We start from the raw sequence: 27,744 nt of genomic DNA, 5'->3' as shown, positions 1-27,744 counted from the left end.
TCTCAGGGTCCTGGGATGGAGCCCCACATTGGGCTCCCTGCTCAGTGGGAAGCCTGCTTCTCCCCACTCCCACTCCCCGGCTTGTGTTCCCTCTCTCGCCATCTCTCTCTCTCTCTCTCTCTCTCTCTCTCTCTGTCAAATAAATAAATAAATAAATAAATAAAAAGCTCTGTCATATCAGCACAAAAACAGGAAAACCAATGCAACAGAATAGAGGGGGGTCCAAAAATTGCCCAAAACATACAGGAATTTAACACATAACGAAAGTGGCATTTCATGCTGGTGCAAAAAAAGGTAGATTATTTTTAAGATCGAGCTGAGATCAATGACCTGCCATGGGAAATAAAGTTGGGTTTTAAACCTACTCCATATCCCTATAAATTCCAGATCAATCAGATTTAAAACACACAAAAATAAAACCAAAAAGCTTAGAAAGGGGAGCAGAGAATAAATTTTCTAATCTCAAAATCAGGAAAACATTTCTTAACACAGGACAAAACCTAAAAATCGTTCTTAAAATGATATATCTATCTACATAAAAATCTAAAATGTCTGCAGGGCTCAATAAATATAAACAAATTCAAAAGGCAAGAAACAAACTAAGAAAAATATTTGTAACTCATATGAGAGACAAGGGTTATCCCCTTTATATATAATGAACTCCCACAAAATAAGAAAAATAATAATAGTCTATAGCGAATGAAATGGCTCTTCAACATATGACAAGACACTCACCTCACTTATAAGATTATGCAAATTAAAAGTACACAATTTCCCCAACCACAGCAGAATACACATTCTTCTCAAGGGCAAATGGCACATGGAACATTATCTGGGACAGACCATATTCTAAGTCATTAAGCCTCAATAAATTCAAAAGGGGTGAAATCATAAAAAGTATGTTTCCAACCACAATATGATGAATTAAGAAATCAATAACAGAAATTACAAATATGTAAAAACTAACACACTCCTCAATAACCAATGAATCAAAGAAATCATCAAAACAATAGAAAATGCTTTGAGGTGAATGAAGATGAAGACACAACATATCAAAATGTATGGGATGTAGTAAAAGTAGAACTTAAAGCTTAACTTATAGCTATAAATGCCTATATTAAAAAAGAAGAAAGAAAAAATAAATAAATGAAAAAGAGGAAAGATTGCAAACCAATAACCTAACCTTCCACCTTTACACAATAGCAAAAGAAAAGCAAATTAACCCTAAAGCAAGTAAAAGGAGGGAAACAAAGATTAGGGCAGAAATTAAAGCCACAATTTGCGATGACGTGGATGGAACTAGAGGGTATTATGCTTAGCGAAATAAGTCAATCGAAGAAAGACAACTATCATGTGATCTCCCTGATATGAGGAAGTGGTGATGCAACATGGGGCGTTTGGGGCGTAGGAAAAGAATAAACAAAACAAGATGGAATCGGGAGGGAGACAAACCATAAGAGACTCTTAATCTCACAAAACAAACTGAGGGTTGCCGGGGGTGGGGGGGGTCCTAAGGAGAGGGTGGTGGGGTTATGGACATTGGGGAGGGTATGTGCTATGGTGAGTGTTGTGAAGTGTGTAAATCTGGCGATTCACAGACCTGTAACCCTGGGGCTAATAATACAGTATATGTTTATAAAAAAAAAAAAAAAAAAAATATTAAAAAAAAAGAAATTAAGGGCATAGAAAATTTAAAAAACAACAGAGAAAATCAACAAAATTAAAGGTTGGTTCTTTAAAAAGATCGACAAAATTGACAAACCTTTAGCTTCACTGAACAAGAAAATCAGAGAGAAGACTCAAATTACCAAAATCAGGAACGAAAGAGAGAACAATACTATAAACCTTATGGAAATAAAGAAAGTTATAAGGGCATGCTATAACTACTCCAACAAATAAGATAATTCAGATGAAAGGGACAAACTCCTAAAAAAACACAAACTATTCAAAAGTAAGAAGAAATAGGAAATCTGAATAAAGCTAAAACAAGTAAAGAGATTGAATGAATAATCTTAAAACATCTTACAAATAAAGACCCAGGCCCAGATGGCTTCACTGGTGAATTCTACCAAACATTTAAAGAAGAATTAATATACCAAGTCTTTACTAGGAACAGCACCCTAATACCAAAACCAGACAAAGACATCATTTAAAAAAAAAAAAAAAAGGGAGACAACTACAGACTGCTATCTCTTATGAATATAAGATATAAAAGTCTTTTAACAAAATACTAGAAAACTGGATTCATCAACACATAAAAAGAATTATACATCATGACCAGAATACAACGTTGGTTTAAATTCCTAAAAACTAATTAATGTAATATACCATACCAAATAGAATAAAGGACAAAAAAACACAATAATCTCAATAGATGCAGAAAAGGTATTTAATAAAATCCAACACTCTTTCATGATAAAAACACTCAACAAATTCCCTGGAATTTCCTGAATCTGATTAAGGGCTTCTGCGAAAAACTCTCTCTAACATCATACTTAAAGGTGAATCGCTGAATGCCTTCCCCCTAAGATCAGGAATAACATAAGGATGTCCAGTCCTACAACTTCTCTTTATCACTGTACTATAGGTTCCAGGCAGGGCAATAGAGAAGAAGATGAAATAAAAGGCAACCAGATTAGAAAGGAAGAAGTAAAGCTATCTCTGTTTGCAGAAGACATGATCTTGTATACAGAAATTCCTAAGGATTCCTATAAAAAATTATCAGAATAAACAAGTTCAGCAAGGTTGCAAGGTATAAGATCAATATATAACAAATAAATTATATTTCTAAACACTAGCAATGAATAATCCAAAAATAAAATTAAGAGAACAATCTACAATATCAAAGGAACACTTAGGAATAAGAGTAACCAAAGAACTCTAAAAAACTTCAAAAACTGTTGAAAGAAATTAAAGAAAATCTAAATAAGTGGAAAGACATCCCATGTTCATGGACCAGAAGACTAAACACAGCTACAGTGGCAATATTCCCCAAATTCATCTACAGACTCAACATAATCCCTATCAAAATCCCAGCTATCTTCTTGGCAAAAATTGACAAACTGATCCTAAAATTCATATGGAAGGTCAAGGGACCCAGAATAGCAAAAACAATCTTGAAAAAGAGAAATAAAGCTTGAGGGCTCATTCCTCTCAATTTCAAAACTTGGGGAAAAGCTCCAGTAATCAAGACAACATGGGGACACCAAGCTGACTCAGATGGCAGAGCACACAACTCTTGATCTCTCATGGTGTGTTAGGGCCCCACGTTGGGGGTAGAGATTACAATCAATCAGTCAATCAATCAATCAATAACACCATGGTACTAGCATGAAGACAGATGTATAAATCCATGGGAGAGAATTGAGGGACAGAAATAAACCCTCACATTTATAGGCAATTGAGTTTTGGCAAGAGTGCCGACACCACACAACAGAGAAAATACAGTCTTTTTCAACAAATGGTGCAGGAAACACAGGATATGCACATGCAAAATGTGGAAGCTGGATACCTTCCTCAAGCCTTACACCAAAAATTAACTCAAAATGGATCATGAACCTAAATACACAAAGTAAAGCTGAAAAAAAAAATCTTATAAGAAAATCTATGTATACGTTTCATGGCCTTGGTTTCCTAGATATGATACCCCGAGCATTAGCAACAAAAGAAAAAATGGATAAACTGGATGCCACCAAAATTAAAAACCTTTGCATCCAAAGGACACCATCAAGGAGGTAAAAAGAATCCACAGAATGGGAGAAAATACTTGCAAATCTTATCTGTGATAAGGGATCTATACCTAGGATATATAAAGAACACTTACAACTCAACAACAAAAAGACACGACGTAATTTTAAAAAATGGGCAAAGAGGGGCGCCTGGGTGGCTCAGTGGATTAAGCCGCTGCCTTCGGCTCAGGTCATGATCTCAGAGTCCTGGGATCAAGCCCGCATCGGGCTCTCTGCTCAGCGGGGAGCCTGCTTCCTCCTCTCTCTCTGCCTGCCTCTCTGCCTGCATATGATCTCTCTGTCAAATAAATAAATAAAATCTTTAAAAAATAAATAAATAAATAAATAAATAAATAATGGGCAAAGGATTTGAATAGACATTTCTCCAAAGGGGAACTACAAATGGGCAATAACTGTATAAAAGATGTTCAACGTTATTAGTCATAAAAGAGATGCAAATCAAAACCACAATGAGCTACCCCTTCACACCCACTAGGAAGGCTATAATTAAAAAGATAACTGGAAGTTGTTGGAAACGTGGCTGATGGGAACGTACAGTGGCGTTGCTGCTTTGGAAAACAGCCTGGTATTTCCTCAAAAGATTAAATATAGAGTTACCATTATGATTCAGAAGGTCTGCTCTAGGTATACACCCAAGAGAAAAGAAAACCTTCACATAAAAACCTGTACACAAATATTTATAACATCATTATTCGTAATAGTCAAAAAATGGAAACCACCATATGTACAGCAGCTGACAAATGGACAAATAAAATGTGGCCACTATATCCAGACAATGGAATATTATTTGGCAAGAAAAAGGAATGAGGTACTGATAACATGCTATGACACGGACGAACCTTGAAAACATGATGCTAAATGAAAGAAGCTAGACACAAAAGACCACATTTATAGTAAAGGTCCAGAATCAGCAAATCTATAGAAACAGAAAGATAGGTTGTTGCCTGGAGCTAGAGGAGGAACATCTGAGGGGGAGTGGGGAGTGACTAATGGAAACACAGCTTCTTTCTGGGGTGATAAAAATGTTCCAAAATTGATTGTGGTGATAGTTACACAACTCTGTAAGTATACCAAAAACCATTAAATAGTACATTTTAAATGGTTGAATTGTTTGATATGTGAATTGTATCTCAGTAAAGCTGTGATATTTAAAAACAAAACACTACAGCAGAGGGCCACTGTTCAACTATTAGATTGGCAAAGACCCCAAAATTCTACAGCAACCTGCCTGGTGAGAGGGAGGAGACACCAGGGGGTGGGGGTGGGCATCGACACAACCCACTGGAAGGACCATCTAACAATCACCATCAAAATTATGACTGCATACACCCTCTCACCCCGCATTTTGGGATCAATCCTTAAGGAATCCGTCCCACATGGATACTAAGTGTATAACTGAGGGTCTCCATCACTGAGCTGTCTGTAAGCAGAGACTGGAAACAACCCAAGTATTCTTCACAAATTAAATAAAGCATGGTCTCCATCTACACAATGAAGACTAAGCAACCATGAAAAAGAAAGCAGCACCCAACAATCCCCAACGTACGCTGTCAAGAAAAAAGTTATACCACAGGCTACGTGTGTGTATGTGTGTGTTACACGTTTATTCACGCCTCTCCATCTCCCTGGAAGGACACACCAGAACCCCTCCCAATGGTGGTCTCTGGCAAGGAGACCTGGGTCCAAGAAAGGCTTTTCCCTGTCTTCCTTTGTACTTTGAATTTTTTTTTTTTTTTTTACTCTGTGTGTGTGTGTGTATGCTTTTTCTTTTCCTTTTAGGAAAAAACACAGGCTTACCTGGTCTCGAATCCTGGTGCACTCTCTCTCATAGCTGGCAAAGTCCCCTCGCTTCTCTAAGCTTGTGTTCTGCAAAGAGAGGGATAATCGTATCAGCCTTCAAGGTTGTTGTGGAGGGGCAAATAAGACAGCCTGTGCACAGGGCTCTCTGCTCTGCCTGTTTATTATTTATTGTTTATTAATAGGTCACCCTCTACTCCAAGGTGGATGGTACCAGGTGGCAGCAGGGGGCCTCGGACCACACGTACAGAGCATTGGCCATCCTCTCAGACTGGGAGAAGCCAGGAAAGGCTTGCTGGGAGAGGCAGCATTTGAGAAGGACTTCAAGAATGAGAAGGAGTTCCACAAGCAGAGATGACTGGGGACAATGCTCCTGGCAAAGGGAGCCATGCACTCAAAGACCTGGAGATAGGAAAGCCCTGGGTATTCACTCAATTGCGCTTTTGTTGGTTCCTTCCACTAAGCTTAGCTGAGCATCTGCTAGACGCCAACCACTGTGGTGGGAAAGACAGGCAAAAGCGAAGGGGCTAAACCTTCCAAGGGAGGAATTATAGTGATGGGGACAAGGAGGGACTGGGGCAGAACTACACATCCTACTGCTCAAAGAGCAGACCAGGAAAAGAAGGCTCAGAGAGGAACAGGGGTGGCCTAAGATCACACAGCAGGATCTCAACTTCTGCAAAGACCTCCACCCTCTCCCTCACCCCACAGGCCTGGAGAAGAAAATGCCCGCAGGGGGTCCTCCTGATGTGCACCCCTCAGAAGGTGGAGAGATACCATCTAAACAGGGGGGCCCACGAAAAGGAGAGACAGTTGGTTCTCAGATGACAACAATGGCCAGTTGATGAGCAGAGAGACTCCTGTGTGTCAGACATCATACTAAGAACGGCATTTCGAGCATGAAGCCCGATGAGCCCACGGCAGCCCTGTGTGGCCAGCCCTGTTTTGCAGATGAGAAAACTGAGGCATACGGAGGTCATGGTGCTTGCCGAAGGTCACAGAGCCCATAAGACGCAGCAACAACAAGTGGACTTGAATCGTCTGAGTTCTGTGACCTCATGTCTCAAGGACCCACCTCCAAGGGAGCCAACAACAGGATCAGTATCAGTGGTCACAACCCCTCTCAGAAGCATCCAAGCTGGGAGCTCTTCAGCCACTCCAGGAATGTCTCCTGATAACAGCGACCCAAGCAGGGGTGGGGAAGAATGGGCGGTGGAGGTTGTATCAGGAATGTGTTGGGGTGGAGGGGGAGGAGGTGGTGAGGAGGTGAACAGCCCATCAGCAGCCATCAGTCCTGTCTCTAGAGAGAGGGACTGGAAAGGCACTATCAGGCACCTACCGGAGCCAGGCAGGCTACCGCATACAGTAAAGAGTGCCCTCCACCGCGGCCCACAGGCGGACCGTGGAAAAATTAACCAAAGCCTCCTTCGGTACCATGGAGATGCCCATGGTCACCCCCAGGCAGCTGCAGAGGCAAATGAGCTAACCGATGCAGAGCCCAGAGCGCACAGGCCACGCTTCATAAAAGGGGACGTCACTGTTGGAAACGTGATCACTTCCATTATTGCTTAGTTCCCTGGGTCTCGTTAGGACCCAGCTACGTGGGGGCCATCAGCCCTGTCTTGCAGAGGAGGGGACAGAGGGAGGCTCAGAGAAGCCAAGTCAGGTGCCCAGGCCACCATCCAAGATAGAAGTGGACCCTTTGGGGTTCCTGGGACTCAGGGCCCTAGGCCGCCATCAGCCCTTCTGTCCAAGGCCACTGGTCCCAGCTGGCCTCCAGCAGGGAGTTCATGCACTAGGGACTAAACAGGGCTCCATGGCCAGTCCACTGTCCATACAGGGAAATGGGAGGCCAGGACAGAGGGAATGGCTGATGTATAGAGTGGCCACATATGGAGTGAACATGGGACCCTTCTGAACCTCCGAGGCCGGGTCCCCAACTGACAACCCCCCTGTCCCTCCTCACAACAGCCCTGTGGGGAAGGTGCCACCAGCACCATCCTGTCCACAGAGGAGGCCGGAGGAACGTGGCGAGGGTGTCAGTCCAAAGTTCCCATTTCACAAACGGGGGCTGCGTCCCATTCCAGCCTCCCCTCCGTCCTCCCACACCTGAACGGAAGCTCCCCTCGGGCAGGGATCTTCACCTGAGTCCTTCTTTCCTTTCACACTCTTGAAAGAATCACCTATCAAACAGGGGTGTGTTCCCACAGGTGGTTTGGAATATGGAAAGGACTCTGGCTCCAGACGGGGGGATATGAACAATGACAGTAGGAAAAGCTAGTACTTATTTAGGATCTACTGTGTACCGTTCTCATTATCCCATTTATAAATGAGAAAACGGATACACACCAATTAAACAATGGGACTAAAATCTCTTAGCAGTTCACCGACAAGTCCCTCCATCTCGGAGCTTCTGCCTACAGGGAAGGCCCCGAGGAAGGAGCCTTGGCTGGGCTCTTCTTGGTAGGGTCTAGGGCCCCCTTGGCTCCCTCAGCAGAACTCAGTGCCATCGGCTGATCCAGTGCAGGCTGGAGGGGTGGGTGGGGCATGCTGATGGCCACGTTCCCCTCCCCCAACCTCCCTCCCAAGGTTCACACTACCCCTTCAAATGTTCCCAAAAGCCCTGAACTGAGCCATGGCCACACTCATGTCACATGTGAGGACGTAAAGTCTCCAGGAAGCTGCCAAGCCAGGAAGTGGAAACCCAGATGCCAACACAGATCCAGGCGATACCAAAGCCCATCCTGCCTCCACAGGACCTATTAGGAAGCATGGGAAGGGCAGTCTAGGAGGGTTGGCACCACATGTGCCAAGATCCTGAGGCAGGAAGGCCAGATGTACAGGGGGTTATTGCGTGAGAGGTCTGGACTGTGTGGGTCCCAGCTTAACTGGGTCACTGCTGGTGTCTGGGCCAGGCCTGAAGAGGTCTGAGAGGGATAAGTCTGGCAATTTAGATCAGAAACGTCTGAAAAACTGAGAGGGGAGACCATGAAAGTTTTCTCAGGCCCCTAAGGGTATGTGATGGGGCAGGTAAGGTTAGTGAGTCTTCATCACACAGTGATCCTATCAGAGCACAGTAACCTCCAGCTCCAGCAGGCTGGAGGGACAAGAAGGATCCTAAACCATGGTGGACTTCCAAGAGGAGGGGACATCACAGCTGAGGTCGAAAGGCTGGGCAGTGTGTGAAAAAAGGCAGGGGAAGTATGATCCAGGCAGAAGGGCCTACTTGGGCAAAGGCCTAAAGGTGGGGTCATTAAGAGAAAGGAAGGGAGCCAGTCAGTGTTCAGTTTGTAGCTTCAGTCTCCCCAGCAGCAAAATGGGCAAAAAGACAGGCACACAGTGGGTGGCTCCAGTGTTCCCATGTCCACTTCCCACCATCCCCCATATCAAAGGCCTAAGAGATCAGTCACTGGAAAGCTGCTGCTGGGTCCTCCTGCCCATGGGAGCATCTTGGGGCTGGTGAGGTTCCCCCTCAACCCTACTCTGGCTTCTACCCTAGAGCCTAGGCCGGGCAGCCAGGCCAGCAGGTGAGCAGGGCAGCCCACAGGCCAGGAGACCACAGTGCCCATGCTAGGGAGCCTCTGTGAGACGTCCCCCTTCACAGACCAAGAGCTTAGGCTTGGGGCAGGGGGCGCCCAGACCGGCATCACAGAGCCAAGTGAGTCTGGCCCCTGACCAAGGGTGTGGGCACGGGGAGGGTGAAAGTCTTCAGTCAGAATCGCTGTGTGATCTTAAGCAAGTCACACCCCATCTTGAGGCCCGGTGTCTGGACCTGGACAGACGCCCTGGCATGCCAAGGCTTCCTTAGCAGATACCACTCCCGACCCCACCGCCACCCCGTGCCACTGAGGCTTCAAGTTTTGTTCTCCCCAGGCCTCTCCAAGGTCGACCCCTCCGGGCTGCCAACTGCCCCACCCTGGCTGGAGGACGGGCCTTGGGGGGACAACTGGCAGCCAGCAGCCTCTGCCCACTGTACTCAGGGGCTCACAGTGTTCATGACTCCCTGCCAGCAGCTCTGCTTCTCTGCTCTGGGAACACAGAGTGCCCCCTCCTCGCTGCCACACCCAGGCAGGAACTCCGCAAGGGACACGAGTGGGCAGGAGCACCTGGTGGCCTGGTCCCCTCCACACAGTCAACCCTGAGCTCCATCCCCTCCCCCAACTGCAAGGCCCACACACAGGTGGCCCCCCACCCCAGATGCATGGCTTTGGGACGTCCAGCTCTCCCTTTACTTAACCCATGAAATGATGCCTCTGTCAGACCCGAAGGGAGGAGCCTCTGAGCCTGAGGCTGATGATGGGCAAGATGGGCCTTAAAGCTTCCACCTGCGGCTCGCAGGATGGAGGCCCGCTGCTTTCTCCCTCCTCCCTACCCCTCAGCCCTACCCTCAACTCATAACCATGTAACCACCACCGTCTGGCCTTCAGGCTTGGCACGTGCAGCCCCCTCCTCCAGGGCCTCCCCACCTACCCACCTTGACCCTTCACAAACTCCAGTACAAGGAGGGAGGGATGGAGGGAAGGAGGGAGGAAGAGACAGGGGGAGGGAGGGAAGGATGGATGGGTCCCACCCAGGGCCTGGAACAATGAAGAGGTACAGGCCTCAGTCTTGGGTCTGTCCTGCCCCACAGCCTACACCCCAACCAGCCCCATCTCCTACCACCACCTGAGGGGTCCCTGTGGCCGGGCTTCTGACCTCCCTGACCTACACAGGGCAGTGGGCAAGCCAGAGACAACTCCAGGCCCCCAGCCCCACCCAGCACGGGCCCAGGCATAGAACGAGGTTCAGGCACAGAATGGGGACCAGGGGATGTTTGCTGAGTGAGCAAGGGAAGGGGGCCAGGGACCATCCATGGGCCAGGGCTGCCACAACACGTCTGGTCCCATACTCGTGGAGCAGACACGCTCGGGGCTGGCAGGCCTCAAACCGGCTCCGCCAGTGCAGCCGGGGTGGAGCGGGGGCTGCAGGCTCGGGCTGGCACCAGCCGAGGGGTGCAGGGGTGATGCTGGGGGCAGGACCCGCAGCCCAGGGAAGGCAAAGGCTAAGTGGACCCTGGAGCTCCCACTAACCCCAGCCCCACAGAGACAGAACCATGCCAGCTCCTGCCGCTCTCGGATTTCTTCCTGGGCAGGAAGGGGACCTCTTTCCCGACTCCAGGCCCTGCCCCGCCCTGCAGAGGGCAGGATCCCTTCCCGCTAGGACCTGCCTCCACCTGCCCACAGCCTAGAAGCCCTAGAGGGAAGGGCAAGGCCGGGAAGTGAGTGGCGCAGGAGCGGGCCGAGGCAGCAGGCAGTGTAAAACCCCACTCTGTCCCTAGCTGCCCCGTGGCCAGCTTCCCCAGGGACCAGGACAACCCTCAGTCCTCTGGTGCGGAGTCACCTAGAAGACACCACCGGGCAACCGCAGGTCTGCCCCAAAGCCCCGCGTTGTGGGTGGACGTAGCCAGAGGCCAGACGTACACACATGTCCTTACTCCCCACAGAAACAACAACAATAAAACTACCTGCTGATTACTTCATGTTTACTGTATGCCTGTCATCAGGCCTGGCACTTGACATGCCTCGCTTTGTCTGGTCCTCCCAGCACCGCTAGGAGCTAGGGACCCCCAGTAGAGGAAACCAAGGTCCAGGTCACGTGGCCAGGGAGAGCCCAGGCTCCTGACCCCACACCAGAGGTCGCACTGAGCAGCCTCTCTCTCCCCAAGGTAGTTCAGGGCAGGAAAGAAATCTCGGGTACCCCCAGAAATCTGGAGCTGGAACTGGGGAGGCAGGATCCATAGTCCCCAGATCCACAGATCCACGGAGTCCTGAGAGGGCAAGCGCCAACCCTGCCTGGCTGTGTAACTCAGGCAGTGGGTATACCACTTTGAGCCTCGATTTTCTTATCTGTAAAATGGGCAGGGTCTTGACGATTTCACCTCATGTGTAGGAACTGGACAGCTCAGTCCAGCCCTCAGGATGAGGTGAAGGAGGCACTGGGAATTTGTGCCTCCAGATGGGCTGGGGAGAGGAAACGATCATAAACCAGAAACCACAGTTGTCTGTGACGGGGACTCGGGCCCTCATCACCAGCAGCCCAAGAGAGGAGAGACGACTCCCCCTGCCCCCATGCAACGAGTCCTGTTGGTCCCACCCCCAAACACATCCTGAAGCCACTTCCTCTCACCATGGCCACCCCCCTAGTCCCAGCCCAGTCTCCTCCTCCAAGCTGGCCAACTGGGGGCAGAGAGCCTTTCTGGAATGTCAGTCTTAATCACCGCTCCTGCTTCACAGCCCCAACAACACAAAGGACAAAGTCCTCCCAGGGACCTCCCATGGCCTACAGAGGACTCTCCCAGGCCCACCCCCTTCTGATCTGCTCACACTGTCTGCTGTTTCCCCTTTCCCTGAGAACCCGGGGCACACACACACTCGGGCCTTTGCCCCTGCTGCTCCCTCTGCCCAAAGCACGCGGTCCCAGACCCGTCCATACCTCCCTCCTTCACTTACTTCAGGTGCTTTACTCAGATGTCACAGGCTCAGAGGGCCTTTCCTGGCCACCTGTTTAAATGGCAACACACCCAACCAGCTCTGCCCTCTCTCTGAGTCTCATTTCAAAAGCTACCTCCTCACACAAGGCCTCTCTTGACCTCCCCCAGCCCAGGCAAAGACCTTCAACTTCTCCTTCCTAGCACGGCCCACAGCTCTGATGACACAGCTCACGGCGAGAATGCACAGCTGAGGGATACAGGGACCACTCCTGTCTCACAGCTGAATGTCTACAGCACGTGGAACAGGAGAAACAGTCACCAGCCGGGATGCCTGGCTACCACCCGGCCAGAGTGGACACTAGCCGAAAGCACAGGACCTAGCATGGGGTGGATATCTGGTAATTACTGAATGGGTGGATGGATGGACAAATGGATAGACAGATGGGTGGGTGGATGGATGGATTGGTGGGTGGATGGATGGACAGATAGATGGCTGGACGGACGGACAGACGGATGGATGGATGGACGGATGGATAGACAGATGGATATGTGGATGGATGGATGTATGGATAAGTGAACAGGGCACACACAGGGGGCTTGGGACTTGCCAAGGTTGCCCAGTCCCCTGAGAAGGTGGCCCAGAGAAGGGAGGGATCCGCCCAAGCTCACCAGCCAGGCTCTGGTCTCTGCAGCTGCAGCCAGCCTGGCCTTTCCTCCTGCACAGCCCAACTTTCATTTCCCATCTTCTCTGTCTGAGGAAGTTCCTTCCCCCGGGGGAACTGGATGAGGAGGAGGGGCGGGTGGCCCGAAGACGGGGGCTCCCAGGCTCCATCTGTCCCACCACAAAGGGGCTTTGTCTTCAGTGCCTCTGCTGAGCCCAGGCAGACCAGAAGCCACCCCTTAGCCGCCCAGCAGGTCCCACCACCCTGGTCAGCCCGGCCAACGGCTCAAAAGCCAGACCCCAGGGGCGGGCACAGTACTGGGCACAGTCCTCTGAAATCTCATTCAGCCCTAGGAGACTCTAGGGTGACTCCCATTTTGCGGATGGGGAAACTGAGGCGCAGAATGGCAAAGATACTTTGCCAAGGTCTCCTGGCCCACAGAAAACAAAGCTGGGTTTCAAACCCATGCCCATCTGGTACCAGAATCTTCAGCCATGGTTCTCAACCCACCTCATCTAGAGTACAGACCCTCTGGGTTCAAGAGGGGGGAGGGGCCTTTCTGAAGGCAGAAATGGACAACCATGCCTAGCCCTGCACCCAAGCAGGGAGACCTTTGCCCTGGCAAGGTTTGCCAACAAGGCAGGGAGGTTGGGCCCTGAACCCAGAGCCCTTGCCCCATGCCCAACCCATGTCTCAGGCACCTTCAGAATCGGCCAGCCAGGCCCCAACACGTCTCCACCACTTCCTGCCAGGCGGGCTTCTGCAGGGAAAGGATGTCCAGGCAGGCAGAGCAGGGGCTGAGGACCCCACCCCTCACCTTGCTGCTCCCCCATCAATCCCAGGCCTCCCATTTGTCTGACCGGTGCCCACCTTCTCTACAGGGCCACCTCACAAAAGCCACAATGCCAAATGAATCAGTTGTGCCCAGCAGCCTCTCCTCAGGCCCAGGGACAGCACAGAGACTCCCCGAGCAGGTGCTCAGGGCTCTCCGTGGACAGGCACCAACACCTCTCAAGTCAAAACCCCACCACTTCTTGGGGTCCAACAAGAGGAGCTGCTCATCCCACACCTTCAGGCCTTGGTTCAATGTCCATCTCCCCACAGAGAACTATCCCATCCTTTCAGGTATGTTATGCACCACTTCCTCCAGGAAGTCCTCCCTGGTCTGCTCCCTCTAAGGCCCCAAACCAGCCTCTACCTTCTGCCCCAGATAGGGGTTCTTGATCCCTATCTGGAACCCCAGCCTCCCTGGACTACCTTCACTTGGCAACAGTAACTGAGCACTGAAGAGCGGGGTCTGACCCTCTCTATCTCTTCCCTTCATACCTTCAGCAGGAGGCCTCAGCAAAGCCTGGCAAGGTATTGAGGTCTTGCCTGGTTAGTCTAGTCACCTTCTAACTACCTTGTACATGAGCTGACACTCCCCACCTTCCCAAGCTATGCCTGCACCCACCAGATGAGTTCCTACCTCCAGATCTTCACCCAGGCTCTCCTTTCTGGCATGCCCTCACCACTTTTTCCCTTGTGAGCTCCTGCTCATCCTTTAAGACTAAAGGTGGCACCTCCTCTAAAGGTGGCCTTGTAATGGGCTGCCACAGTTCCTACAGTGCTCACCTTGTGGTACGGCAATGACCCTGATCATTGTACGGGCTGGTCCCAGGGTGCAACCCTTGGGGTCTCCAGACCCCAGCACAAGGCCCAGACACCAGCAGTGGGTCATCAAGAGTCCAGCTGCCAATCCCTACCCAGAGAACCCAGGGACAGAGGCCAGGAACAACTCCCAGAGGCGGTAATGAGCCCTATTTTGCCATGCTTCCCACAGATCTAAGGTATGGGCGGAGTGGTGGTGGGGGGTGCCTTCTGCAAATGGCCAACTGGTAACCAAGCCCACGTCGTTTCTAAAACTAGGGCACAGGAGAGAAATGGGAACAGCAGAATTGTCCCCAAATAGAACTGTGGCTCATCTGGTTCCAGGGCCTTCGGGAACACCTGGCAGGGAGGGGGGGTGGGGAGAACAGGTGGCTGCTCCCAAGGCTCTGAAAGGAAATCTGAAGTTTGGAGGGCAGGAAGGTCAATGTCACCACAGTCACTGCTGACACCCTGCCCCCTCCCCTCGGGGTCAGTCCAATTCCTGGAAAATGGCAGTCCACTCCCACTTACCCTCCCCTAACTGCAGGGTGTTCCCTAAACTGTCCTAACTCTGAGCCTTTGCTCACATGGGTCCTCTGCCTAGAATGCTGTTCCCCCTTCTTACCAGAGTCCTGCCCATGGTCATAACCATAACCACTAGCTGGGGCCTTTCTCTAAGCCTGGTGTGGGCAGAAATCTGGAAGAAAATGAGCTTATCCAGTCTTCCCAGCAGCCCAGTGAAGAAAGAAGTCTGCCCCCATGTCACCAATGAAAAACTGAGGCTCAGTAAGAGAAGCCACTTGCCCAGGGCATACAACAGAGGCGGCGGGTGGACCAGCTGACATGGTGGGACCCGGATGCCGGTAGCCACAGGGCCTCCAAAAGGCCTGGCCGAGCCTGGTTCAGCCTCCTAGGCAGGCCCAGCCTTGAGAATTTGGCATAATTCAGGGACAGAGTGCACAGGGAACAGCCCCCACCAGACTAGACCAGAGCCCTCACCTCCCCCAACCCCCACCCTAGGGTGGCTGCTGACTAAGAAACCACACTGGTTTGACGTGACAGAACTATCTCCCCCACGATAGGCACAAACCCACTGCACAGATGAGAAAACTGAGTCCTGGGAGGGAAGAGTTTCCCCATCTGGAAAGTGGAATCTGCCCCCAGGAACCTGACATCTCTCTGTGGCCTGGTGGATGCTATTTCCTTTCTCTGAATCTCAGTTTTCCTATCTGGAGCATCTGACTGTCAACCCTTTCCTCTTCAAGTTGATACAAATGATAAGAAAACAGCAGCTAAACTTTGTTGAGGGCGTACGATGTCCTGGCTTTGCTGACAGCATTGCGCACCTCACTTGATCCCTGGAACAAGCCCATGACATAGGTCATTAGGCCCATTTTTGAGGTAGGGAAGCTGACACACAGAAAGGTAAACTGACTCACTACAGTCACACAGCTTGTGGGTGACAGCAGTCAGAGGTAGAGGAGAAGCCCTGGGGTTGGGGGCTGGTAGCTTCCCAGAGCAGTCTCCTGGCCTTGCCACCCTGAGAGGAATGCCAGGGAGGGGCTGTAGGAGAGTCAGGGGTCAGTCAGGAGGCAGAGGAAGGCTTGGCCTGGATGAGGCGGGGCTGGCCTGTAGAGTTCACAGGGTCCTGGGTGCAAATTTGTGAACTGCATGACCTTGGGCAAGTCTCTTTGCTTGTCTGAGCCTCAGTCAGGTGAGAGGGGGCCAGAACGGCGGCCCTACGGGATGCTGGGAGGACCAGACGCAGGCACTCGCTGGGAATAGACCCAGGGCCCAACCATGCGCTGAGGGCGCCAGTGACTTCTGAAGGAACCCCGGACGCTGGTCACCATTCCCTCAGGATCACAGCTGCATCTCGTTCTCCACTCAGAAGGGATGGGAACGTGGGCACAACCTGTCCCTGAGTCCTAGAAGGACCCTCCCCGCTCTGCCAGCCTTGCAGGCCATGTGACCTCAGACAAGTCACTTAACCTCTCTGCACCTCCAAATCCTTTCATGGGGCTCTGAGAGGGGCTCCCACCTCGGCAGATGGTGGGTTCATGGGGTGGGTGAGGGGTTAGTCCCATCCTTGCAAGCAGAGAGACCAGCCGGGGTGACCCTGACTTGGGGCCTCAGTTTCCTCATCTGCCAAATGAAGAGGATTACAATGGTTCTACCTCCCTCCTGGCCCTGCCGGGGATGCTCAAAGGGGGCTGTGGCAAGCGCTTAGTAAACTGTCAAGGGCGGTACCCAGAGCGATGGTTCCCGCTGAGGCAAAAAGAACCCCACGACTTGCCATCTAGGGCAGAATGTGTCAGAGCCATGAGGGAAGGCAGAGAAGAGGCAGCAGAGCACAGAGCAGGAACGAATGGACTCAGGTTGGGGCACAGAGGGTGGTCACTAAGAACTTTCCAGAAGCAGAGGTATCTTAGCCACTTAGACAGGTATTGAGAGGGACAGTCAGTGGGCAGTGGGCCCACAGAGGCCAGGCACAGAGGCTGGACAGACACACAGGGAGACAGCCAAGCACTCTGAAAGGCTAAAGTGCCACCTGAGTACAAGGGAAATGGGGGTGCAGCCACAGGTGGGTGAGTCACAGGTGGGCAGAGGCAGGAGCCAGGCTCAGGGAGGCTGGATGATGCTGGTCATTTCCAATCCACCCGGTCACAAAAAAAGTCTGTTTCTCGTTAACCTTCCCCTCAGCCACATCCCATGGGACAAGCCTGCCACAGGCACAAGCAACCAGTGGGAGCCCCGGGGATTCCCCCAATCAATTGGCCCACAATTCCCATCCAGAATTCCCGCCTTGTCAGGAAATTGCCTTCATAAGCACAGGCACTCAGAACCATGAAGCACACTTGCCGTGTGCGGACTCAGCCAAAGCAGCCATACATTAGCCCAGCTGACCCTCACACCACCTTGTCGAAGCTGGCCCTGGCACTGTCATCCCCGTGTCACAGACAGGGACACTAAGGCCCCAAGCAATTGTTTTCCAACAATCCTACCCAGCAAACGCAGAGTCAATATTTGAACCCAGAACCAATGGGCTCCAAAAGCCTTTTGCTACATCTACTCCCTTTATGCCACAATATCCACTGAGTAAACATGAGATCAGTCCAAGGACCTGGGAGCTCCCACAAGATCCAGTACTCCAGATCTGAATGGAGATCCATCAGCCAGAACCAGAAGCCCAGAAAGTCAGGACCACCTGCTCCCAGCGACACACCAACCCTATACCTGGGAAAGACTTCAGGCAAGCTGGGTGCCCACTCCGTGGGAATCAGATGTTACAAATCATCCAGTAGCCAGAAGTCTGGGCTGTGCTGGGAGATGGTGGCCCCAGCCCTTGTCCCCTCTGAGCCTCAGTTTCCTTTCCTGTGTAATGGTAACAAAAGTTCTGCCCACCCCACGCCGGGGCAAAGGATGGAATGGGCCACCTTGCTGTGACCTGGCTGGACGGGGCATGACATGAGAACACCGACATCAGATGGAGTAAAAGGCAGGCCAAGGGAAGGTAATCAGGCCTGAATAGACGGGCTGAGTTTCCAGACACCATCACCACCCCAACCTCCACCCCCAGCACCAGGAGTCAGCCTGTGCCAGCCTCGCAGCCCAGCGGGTCTGGGAACCCAGAGGACTCATTCCCACAGTCTCTAACAGCCCCACATGGGCTCAAAGAGGACTCCGTCAGGCTTGCCCTGGAGGACCACCCCCCACCTAGGATCCCCACCACACAGCCTCAGTGAGGGAAAAGTCCTCCCCACACAGAGCAGGAAACTGAGGACCAGAGTAGGAGACACTCTTCATTTTATTTTGGAAACCCCTGGGTGGTTCTGCTGGGAGGAGAGGGAATGAGGCCCAGGTTAGAAGGATGTCACTTGCTCAAGCTCCTATAGCAGGGAGCTGGGGAACGGGGGTTTGGCTTCTGGCCGTGGACTCTGGGATCCTCCCCATTCATCTACCCCTTGACTCAGCCCCACCCAAGCTGTCCCGTGGGAAGGGGCAGGCTGGCTGAGTCGGGAGAGGCCTGGATCAAAAGACAGGAGACAGGCCTTTTCCTCCCAGCTTGGATAATATGTCCTGGGTCTTTCTGGCCTCAATTCCCCCATCTGTGAAAAGAGAAGGTCAGAACAGACCAGGCATGACAAACCCATGGCGTGTGTACAACATGCTCAAATCATCTGCCAATAGCAGACATTACAAATCCCTTACAGCAGTCCTTCCCGGGAAGCCAAGACTGGGCCTCAGAAGCCTTCTCAACACAGCAGCGCAGGCCTGGGCCATCCTAAGACTGAATACTATCTGAGTCCCCACGAGGGAGGGGAGGGAGAAAGATGTCCCACTTACTGAGCATCCAGTGGATTTGAGGCACCGAGAGAAATTAGCAGATTCCATCTTCACAGGGGAGGTGTACCGAGGCTGAGGCTCCTCTGGACATACAGTGGGAATGGGACCTTGACCACCAGGGAAGGAAGCATGCACTGGGCCTGCTTTTCACCGAATTGTGATGCAGGGCCAGCCCCCAGGTAAAGGCAGATACAATCTCATCCCACTCTCCCTTGGACCTTATCAAGGGTGAGCCCCAGGCCCACTTTGTAGCTTCAGAAACTGAGTCACAGGAAGGGGTTGTCCACTGCCAGAGGAGGAAGGACTTGAGTAGGGTCTGGGTCTTCCCCACCCCTATTCATCTAGTCAATGTGTGCTAAATGCCTTATTTCAGTCCCCTTGGGGCATCCTAGAAGCCATGACTCATATTATCCCACTTCACAGATGAGGAAACTGAGGTGCCCCAGAGGAAGTACCCGCACCCCCACCCCTGCCCTGCCCAGTGGCTTGAGTGGAAACCAGGGTGGTCAGCTGTGGAGATAAGAGGGTAAGAGCGGTGGGGGGGTAGGAGCAAAGGGCTGTAGGGATCCAAGGGGAGAGAGAGGTGTGGGAGCCACACGACCCAGGCAGAAAGTGGCTTCTCCACTCTGGGTCTTAGTATTTATATCTAGAAAATGGATCAATCTCACCTAAGGCAGGCTTTTCTGGAAGCTGGGCGGAGGCAGACCAGTAGTGCTCTCCCCAGCTGAGCCTCCTTGCACAGAAAGGGCAGAGCAGGACTCAAATCCCCCAGCACACGGGAGGCTTTCCCAGGCCACTCCCGCCCAGACCAGCACCTTCAGACTCCACGAGCTCATCTGCTTAAAGCCTTCACCACACAGACAACGATGCCAGACCCACTGGGCCCACTGAGCCACCCAGTAGAATACCACTCAAGGCAGGTCCCCCTCCCTAAGCATCTGCTGGCCCCATGCACTGGGGCTGTACAGCCCTCCTTTAACTGTCAGCTGATAGGGAGATATTTATTGTCTCCATTTTCAAGACGAAGAAAATTAAGTTTCAGAAGGTTACAGCGAATGACCCAAAGATATACGACAAGCACAGACAGTCAGAATTCAAACACAGACCCGTGTGACTCCTGAACCCTTATCATACCTCTGGTCTCCAGCTGCCTGCTTCCCACCTCACTGCTAGCCTCCGGCCGCCCCGGCACCACCCCAACAGCTGGCTGCCCTGCTCTCCTGCCTTCCTGCCAGTGAACTCCTACTCCACTTTCAAAGCCCAGCCTCAAATGCCTCCTCCTCTTGACTCCTGATCTAGGCCCCCACAGAATGCTTGGAGTCCAGCCCACAGATTTATTCCTACCAGGTGCCTTGAACAGCTCCGTACCCACTGCCTCCAGCATGAGGCTGTTCACACAGGGGACACCGATTAGCCTCTTGTGTGAAGATGAAGGTCAAACTCCTCCCCAAGGCCCACACAGCCCCATATCATCCAGGCCTGCTGATAACAACCCCCATAACACCCCCCACTTCACCTTTCACCCACTTTCCTTAATTCTCCACACTCTTAGATTCAGAGGCCTTCCCATTGTTTCTCCATAACAAGACACACTCCCCCACCTCAGGGCCTTTGCACATGCAGTTCCCTCTGGTTGGCAAGCCCTTCCCCTAGCTCCATGACTGGCCAGCTCCTACATACTTCCTTCTAGATTCCCCTGCATCCCACGCCTCTCTCTCTATGCCCTTATCGCATCTGTGATTATATATTAATTTATTTGGCAACTTGTTTGCTACTTGGCTCACGCTCTAGACTCAAATATCTGAGAGGCCGGGGACCTGTTCACAACTCCACAGCAAGGACCTACCCAGACTGACCAAACTCCACAACCCCAGAGGCCCTGGGAAGTGTCTGAATAGAAGGGAAGAAAGAACACCCTCCCTCCTTCTTTGTTGAGCAAACTTCTTGCTCTCCCTGAGCACCACCTCCTGGAAGCCTCCTGACTGATGCCTCCTACAACTCCCACTACTAACCCCATCATCACACTGCTCAGCCTGAGTTAGAAGCTCCTAGTATACAGCAGAAGCTCATACAGGGTCATGGATATTTGCATATAAGCAGGTTTGGGAAAATGGGGTCAACTGAGGACTAGGGGTTTGGGGTGAGGGGGTAGTTGTCAGCAGGTCACTGAACCATCTACTCCCTGGCTCCTGGGGCTTAGGGGAGCCAGACATCCCCCCACCTACCCACCAGGTCACAATCAGGGAAGAAGCCAAAGCAGGCACAATGCTGTGAGCTGGAGAGAGTTCGTGCTCCAGGAAGAGGCTGGGGAGAGGAGGCAGAGCCAGGGAGCCTTCCTGGAAGAGGAGGGCCTGAAATTAAGCTTTCAAGAGCAAGAACAGATAAGCAGCTCAGAGAGGAGAGGGCAACGCTGGCAGGGACACCTTCAGGATAAAAGTCCAGGGGCCACCCAGGAGGGCCTAGGCAGGCAGTCAGCTGAGAGAGGTGACACATTGTAAATCACTTCCCTGTGTGGAAAGACCACATCACCAAGGCACACCACATCACTGCTCCACCAAAAGGGCCTCACGGCTTCCATGTGATCACTCATCCATCAGGACAGTCTTTTCCAACACTGTTGTGGGCCCGGCCCCAGACTGGGAAAGCCCTGCTCCCCCAACACTGGAGAGGGGTACAAGGGCAGTCAGACTGGGGTCTCTGAAGCTCTGGGGTCAAACTGTGTGAGCTTGGTCAACTCATCTCCCCTCTTTGAGCCTCAGTTTCTCCATTCAGCCTGTTTTATACCTAATATGACTGAGGCCTGAGGAAGCTGTGAGCGGCTTGAGGCTACACAGCTGCTGGCCGGTAGGACTGTGCTGGAGCTGTCTCCTTCTCAAGGGGTGATGAGATGGCTTCCCGGACACCAATCCATCCTCTTCTGGACACGAGTCCCACAGGACCTGCACCCTCGGCCCCACCCACTTTAAGCAATTCATCCAGTGAAGCGCTCATTTATTGAGCACCTACTACATACCAGGTTCCCACGTGTAGATCCCCCCATTCCACATGTGGGGCTCAGAGGGGTCATCCCTTGGCCCAGGTCACCCAGTGAGACAGGAAGTCTCGGTGTCTTGTCTGCCTGGCCAGGGGGCTGAGAAGAGGGTCAGGAACAGGACCAGCCTGGCCTCTTCTTGAAACCAAGTCTGATGTCAGCGGCACTGTGGCTGGGCCTGGACTCCCCGCAGGTAACCCAGGGACCACTGCCCCCATTGTGGAGGTCCTGAAACTTGGGGACCCCACCTGGCCAAGCCTCACTTGTTCTGCCCACTGTCCGCTCAGCCTGAAGGCCCCAGAGGCAGACCTGATACCCCACAGGTGAGCCTCTTCTGTCCACCCCCATCCTTCCCCAGGAGTCACAGCCAGACCCACCTGCCACTGATCCGGACCCCGAGATCAGAGAGGGTAGGCAGTCCTCTGACCACACAGAGCTGGGCAAGTGGTTGGCCCCGTTGGCACTCAAACTCACCCCCAGCCAAAGCCCAGGCAGAGAGATGGACCCCGCCTGGTGGAGAAAACCCAAAACTTTTGCCAACTTCTGATCAGGCAAGGCTGGGCCTGCCAGGGGCGAGGCTGGGGGGCTGGGGGCACCACAGATCAACAGTGTGGCCCAGTCCCTTGCAGACCGGCGGCACCAGGCCCTACCCTAAGCCCCAGTAGGATAGGGAGGTCCTGGTGCCCGGGCCCCGCGCCCCTGGCTCTGCGCCCCCAGGCCCACCCTACCCGCCCCCTCTCCACCTCCCATCCCCGGCCGGGGGCGCCAGGCCCGGCAGCCGTGGCCAGAGGCGGCGCCGACAGGCTCAGATTTCAGATTTGGCCTAGACCTGGCCCGGGGGCTCGGCCTGGCTCCTGCTCTCAGGGGGTCGCAGGAGAAGGGTGAGCTGGAGGTGGTCCCCGCGCCGACAGGACCCCCGAGCCCCCCGCCCAGCCCCCTCCCCCCGCGGCATCACAACAAAAGGCCGCGCCGGGCAGGTCCCCGTGCGCCAGCCCAGCGCTCCGGGATCACGGTTCGGACCCGGGGGTGGAGGTTGGAGGGGTGGACAGGAGCCCCCCGCGGCCCGGCGATCCGCCACCACGGTGGTCCCTGGCGGGGGCTCCCCCATGCCGGCCGGGACCGGGGGTCCGCGGAGGGGCGGGGGGTGGGGGGGGCTCACCTGGACCGGTCGGTAGGCGGGCGCACCGGCAGACAGACGCACGGGGTGGCAGGGGCAGACCGCCGGACAGCCAGGGGTCGGGCAGACGGCGGCCTGGCCGCTCCGGCTCCCAGGCCGGAATGGATTCCGGGCCGGGAGAGACAGATCGAGAGAGAAAGGGAGGAGGAGGAGGAGGCGGCCCGGGGAGGGGAAGAGGAGGGAGGGAGCGCGCGAGCAGGGAGGAGGGGCCCGGCAGGCCGCCGGGAGGAGGAGGAACGAGGAAGCGTGCGGGGACGGATTCCCCGCCGGTGACCTAGGAGAGACCCACATGGGGACCCCCCCACCCCACCGGAGCCGGGGGTCCGGGAGGGGCAGGGCCGGGGTCGGAGGCACAGAAATCCTGCCCCCACCCTGCCCCGTGAGAGCGCCCCACCCTGTGGGACCCCAAAAGACCCTCAAGCCAAAATGCCCTCCCTAACAGCCCCCAACCCACCCACCCTGTTTACCCCAAATCCACTTTTCGCAATTACCGATGATAATAATAATAATAATAATAATAATAATAATGTCAGCGCTAATGAAGCCCTCACTCCTTGCCAGGCACCAGGCTAATAGCTCAGGTCGACTCTAGGATCTATTCCTAACAACACCTAGGCTGGGCAGACTGATGATTATCCCCATTTTACAGATGAAGAAACTGAGGCACAGAGAAGTAAGTTGAGAATCAAGCATTGGACCCTGGCCTTGACCTGTTTCCCAAAGTAAGGATTGAGGATTGGGGAAGGAAGAACAGAGTGGGGAGGAGGAACATTTCTTTTTTTTTTTTTTTTTTTTTTTAGATTTTATTATTTGAGAGAGAGAGAGCATGAGCAGAGAGAGGGGGAGGAGCAGAGGGAGAGGGACAAGCAGACTCACCACTGAGTGGGAAGCCAGATTTGGGGCTCAATCCCAGGACCCTGAGGTCATGACTGGAGTCAGATGCTTAGCCAGCTGAACCACCCAGGTGCCCCAACATGTGTTCGTTTTAATGTGTATTTAAAAAACGAAACAGTAACTAAGGCAGCTCATCAGAAGTCATTGAGTTCTAGATATTCCTGCTTATGAGGGGGCTGAAGCCAGTACTTAGCGGCAATCGCACTTCCAAGGAAATAAGGAGGCAAATTATATCTGGATGCAGGGGGCCAAGAGTTCAGCAGAGAAAGGGGACATAAGGAAGTGCTGCTTTATGCCACAAAGACTCCCCCAAATGCTATGCCAGCAATGTTACCCCCAGCACCTCCCAGCCCGTGCTCCAGAGTGGCACCCCACATTTGGCTCTTCACTTGTCCTCTGGGAATCATGGCACAGGGAGGGGTGGGTCTGAATCCAGCTTTAAGCACTTCCACCTGCTTCCTCTCTCTTTCTCTGAAAGTTCTCCCATTTCACAGATAGGAAACTAAGGCCCAGCCAGGTCCAACAGCACCAGGCCTAGGCTTCTCCTCCTGAGAGAGGCTGGGAGGCGAACCCTAGAATATAGGAGGCAAAGGCCTCAGAGCACAATAGAGCCTCCAAGAGACCAGGAACGAGCAAGGCCTAGAGCCAGCCTGATCTGGGTTCAAATCTAGGCTAGTTGCCCACCTGGGGCATGTTGTACAAGCCCATTGACTTCTCCAGCCCCATCCCCTTGCCTGCAAAACAGAAGTAAACGTGGCCACAGAAGACTCCTGTGAAGGTCAGAATGGACAGGGGTGAGGGTGACCAAGCTTGCACTCAGCTAATGGTATCAGCTAGTGATAGTTCATATGGTTGGTAAACTGAGGCCAGAGGTGGAAGCAGCTGCTGGAAGTCCCACAGCCAGTCAGAGCCAGCACCTGAAGCCAGCCTGGGCGGGGAGAACAGCTGTTCCTGTTTGCAAGGCTGACTTAAAGATTAACAGCAGCTTCCTGGGATTCTGGGCGGGCCCCGGGGCTGGAGGAGCCAGTTTCTTGGTTTCTCTTATTCACTCCTGAAGGCCTTCACCGGCCACACAGGCCAGATGGAGATGGATAGTCACCAGGTCGGTGCTGCAACTGACTCTTAGCACTTGAAGCAGCTAATTGTGCTCATCTCTCCAACTCCAAGGTCCATGACGTCACATGGGTAGCTCGGTATTAGCCACCATTGATGGGAATAGTTACGCCTTGGAAACAAGAGGGGGAAAGGCTTTTTTTCCTTCCAGTGAGCTAAATGTTAAATATTTGCAATCACAGACCACTCATCCCGAGGAGTTCAACCGAAAGTTCTGGGCTTCTTCTGGACCTGGGAGGACAGAGGGCTTTAAAAGCACAGACTTTGGATCCACAGACTTGGGTTTGAGTCCCAACTCTGCCACTTCTTGTATATGGGATGGTTAGCGTGCTGTTTCTCTAAGCCTCAGTGTGCCAATCTGCAATATGGGCTAAAGATCGTGCTTCTCTCAGAAGGCTCTCCTGAAGATGAAACAGGTGATCTACACTTAGTATGTGTGAGCCTTCAGGATTCATACCCCTACACACTCTCTTGAAGGAGGCAGGGGCTACTGGGACACGTCTTGGGTCCGTAAGCACAGGTTCGGCCTTCTGCCTGGAGCCACCACTGGCTTTGAGGGTGGGCTCAGAGGCTGAGGTTCTTAGGAGGCCCTTCAGGAGGATATGGTCAATACGATGGTTTCATTATTGAGTGGTGGAAGTGTTTGTAATTTTCATACCGCATAGCCTTGGGCCTTTGCTCAGGCTGTAAGCCAACCAGGAATGCTTACCCCATATTTTTAGCTTCCCAACGCCCCCTGCTCATTAAGGTCCTGAATAAATGCCACCTCTTTCAGGATGTGCTTCCTGACAGAGCCCTGATGGAGGCACACTGCAGATCTGTCCCCACCCTCAGGGCAGGGACTATGGTCTGACCCATGCCAACATAGAGCAGCTACCGCCCAGCTGGCTGGAGAGATCAGACTAGGGACGTCCACATACAAAAGTTCAAATTCCAACTCTTCTATTCATTGACTGTATGGTCCTGTCCTCTCTTGAGCCTCAATTTACTCATCAGTATAGTGGGGGCAACAACTGTACCAGCTTCTGTGATTATACAGATACAAGAGTCCCTGGTTTGATGGATAAGTAACTCTTCATGCATTATTCTGTTTAAACCCTTGTTAGTAAAACAGTGACTCATTGTTTAATACCTGCAAGTTATTCATCATTAACGGGCAGCAAACATTTATGGACCACCAATGGTATACAAAGCCCTGGGCCTGGCCTGGAAACGCCACAAGGTCAATCTCCCAAAGCAAAGCACCCAGCAAATGAGAGATATTAGTGATGTCAACACGTTATATCTCTGGAAACCTCCTCTTCCCTCTGACACCCAGCCTGGGTCAAAGCTACATGGAGGACAAGGTAGAAGGGGTCAGGGAGGCCTGGACACATGCAACTGGCAGCTTTCCCGTGACATGGGATATGAGGCCCCATCTGTACTTTACCCAAGGCCCTGGTGGCTCTGGTTCAATGGTTGCCTAGTGGCCACACCCACCCCGGGCCCAGGTCACCCTTGAAGCAGCAACTGGGAAGCCAACCCATCACAGACTCTCAGCGGGAAATTCCAGACCAGCCCTGTCATTCGCCAGAAGGTGGCCTGCAAGTTGTCTGTTCAAAGCCACAGGGCTCGGGGTGAAAGAACAGGGTGAAAGGGAGGGCAGGCTCTGGCTTGAGGCTGTGGAAGGGGCGTGGCCCCTTCCATGGCACTGCACTTGACAGGTGACACAGAGATGCCCATTTCTTCAGCGCCTCAGCTGGATCTGTCCCTTTCCAACTGCTTAGGCCTCCCACACAAGCCCTGCTCACCTTCCCTCCTTGTCCAGCCGGCCTCCCTACAGTCACCCATCACAGCAGATCATTCCACCTGGAGGCTTTGCAGCTGCTGGTCACTCTGCCGGCAAGGCTAAGCTCTACTCTTTCCTCCTCTGGTCAGTCCATATTTACTGAGCATCTACTAGGTGCTAGGGTCCGTGCTAGGGGCCAGGGATGCAGCAGTGAAGAAACCAAGTCAGGGGCACCTGGGTGGCTCCGTTGGTTAAGCCACTGCCTTCAGCTCAGGTCAGGATCCCGGAGTTCTAGGATCGAGTTCCACATCAGGCACCAGCTCCACGGGGAGTCTGCTTCTCCCTCTGACCTTCTCCTCTCTCATGCTCTCTCTCACTGTCTCTCTCTCTAAAATAAATAAATAAAATCTTTTAAAAAAAAATGAAAGAAAGAAAGAAAAGAAAAGAAACAAAGTCGGACCTCTGCCTTAGAGTTGCTCATAGCCTCAAGGAAAGGGAAGTTCGACCAGTGCACCAGGCACGGTGATGGGGCAAGCACTGGGGGCTGGGTGGGGGGGCACGGGTGGCGGTGCTCAGAGGAACCCTCCCAACCCCCGTCCAGAGTGTGTGGTGGAGTAGGAGGCTGGTGAAGAAAGAAGGTCCACTATGGAGAGTGTAGAAGCCTAAGGACAGCACTGCTGGTGAAAATCAGATGGAGATAATGTTCCAGGCAAGGGGAACAGCATGAGCAAAGACACAGAGGCCCAAACCACCGCTGTGTTTCAACTGGGATCAGGGCAGGTCAGATGGAGCAGAGCATGATGGGCAGGCTGGAGTGGGGGAGGCGAGGGGAGATGGGCAGCTGGGGTGAGCCCTGAGGATCCCTGAATGCCAGGCTTGGCTTCTGTCCCGGAAGCCTTGGGGAGCCATGGAGGGTTGTGAGCAGAGGAGGGCCTGAGGAGATGTGCTTTCACTGAATGGAAGACAGGCTGGGGGGCAGGGAAGAACAGTCTGGAGGCCTCTGATGGTGGCCACAGTTGAGGACCAGCTGAAGCCAAGCCCCGGGCCTACCTAGTGTATATATAAACACAGGAGTTCCAGGGAGTGAGTCCAAATCAGCCCGAGGACA

At 52.6% G+C, this 27,744-nt stretch overlaps 1 protein-coding gene across 4 annotated transcripts in view; it reads right to left on the bottom strand.

Moving 5' to 3' along the window:
* SRC (SRC proto-oncogene, non-receptor tyrosine kinase) overlaps nucleotides 1-23,040 on the bottom strand; it is a 50,256-nt gene extending 27,216 nt beyond the window's left edge. Inside the window, exons 1-3 of one of the 4 annotated variants that reach the window (XM_047745417.1) lie at nucleotides 22,844-23,038; nucleotides 22,062-22,194; nucleotides 5,547-5,615 (exon numbers count right to left, since the gene is read on the bottom strand). The gene's annotated coding sequence lies outside the window, so the exon portion shown is untranslated. Of the gene's footprint in view, nucleotides 1-5,546; nucleotides 5,616-22,061; nucleotides 22,195-22,843 lie in introns of all 4 variants that reach the window. The other 3 variants (XM_047745418.1, XM_047745416.1, XM_047745419.1) reach the window with 3 other exon arrangements.
* Between the last annotated feature and the right edge of the window lie 4,704 nt (nucleotides 23,041-27,744).

This window comes from Lutra lutra, chromosome 9 (assembly GCF_902655055.1).
Source record: "Lutra lutra chromosome 9, mLutLut1.2, whole genome shotgun sequence".
NCBI lineage: Eukaryota > Metazoa > Chordata > Mammalia > Carnivora > Mustelidae > Lutra > Lutra lutra.
This window is presented reverse-complemented; position numbering and strand designations above follow the sequence as displayed.